Below are 1,314 nucleotides of genomic sequence, written 5' to 3'. Positions count from 1 at the left end.
GCTGCTGGGTTGATGCCCTTCTACGGCCCTGTCATTACACTGTGACCATTAAGTGTTTCCTATATTTTTGAGCAGTGTAGTTCAGGTACTCTGCACCTCTTAAATAAACTGTGACTCACCCTCCTGACAGATTCATTATCCCTCTTGGATATTTAAAGTTTTGTATTTTAATGTTTTCATGAGTCTTGTTTTTACGAGTTCTCTGTTGGTTGTGTTTGTCAGGTCAGGTCCCCAAGGTCCCCCCAACAGCCCTGGATAAATAAAGATTATAATCCCCCTCTGATCCATCAGGATCCAGTTTCTGTCCTCTGTCCTCTCCTCACCTTCCTCCTGCATCCACCAACCTTCAGTACTGAGACACACAAACACAGTAAAGTGCTGCCGGCGCCCCAGAGAGGCCGCTGGCTTCATTATACCCACAGAATCGTCATCTGAGAGCCTTCAGTTACAGAACGTGTGAAAAATCCACCACAAAGAGTTTGAAAATGAACTTTACTGTGGGATTCAGTCGATACTGACATTTACTGTCCGTGTGCAGCTCAGCAGCCTGCCAGCAGAGATCGGACAGCTGAGGAGACTACGCGTTTTATTCGCCTACAGAAACAGACTGACTGAAGTCCCTGAGGAGCTGGGAGCCTGTACACAGCTGGAGGTACTGCAGATACTACTGAGAATACTTTAAGTACTGCTGACTCAGCTCTGAGATCAGACACAGAGACTCTCATTGTGGACGGCAGTAATGACAATATGGATATTAACGAATGTGAAGTCTGCTAATGAGATCTTGACACTTAGAGCACAGCGCTCCTAAAACACCGTCAGACACAGGATGGACGTGTAGTTTGACTCGTTTGTTTCTGTCTCTCAGGTCCTGAGTCTGGCCAACAATCAGCTGTCCTCGCTGCCTGCTTCGCTCTCCAACCTGACCCGACTGAGGAAACTCAACCTGAGTCACAACCACATCTCTCACATCCCGGGCTGCATTTACAACATGAAGGCTCTGGTACGTTCAGCCTGACTGCACAGACGTGTCCCTGACAGTACTTCGTATGCTCACACCCACAATTCGTCAAGTCCACAACCATCCTCAAGATGACTTCCTGCAGACTTCCAGAGACTCCGGTTAAGGGGACAGTACTGGAGGTGTGGACTTAAGTCACATGACTTGGACTCAAGTCAGACTCCAGTCACAAATTTGATGACTTTAGACTCAACTTGGCAAAATCAAAAGACTTCAATCAATCAATTCAATCAATTTTATTTATAAAGCCCAATATCACAAATCACAATTTGCCTCACAGGGCTTTACAGCAT

Source organism: Epinephelus moara, chromosome 11 (assembly GCF_006386435.1).
Source record: "Epinephelus moara isolate mb chromosome 11, YSFRI_EMoa_1.0, whole genome shotgun sequence".
Lineage (NCBI taxonomy): Eukaryota > Metazoa > Chordata > Actinopteri > Perciformes > Serranidae > Epinephelus > Epinephelus moara.
Note: the sequence above shows the minus strand (reverse complement) of the source record.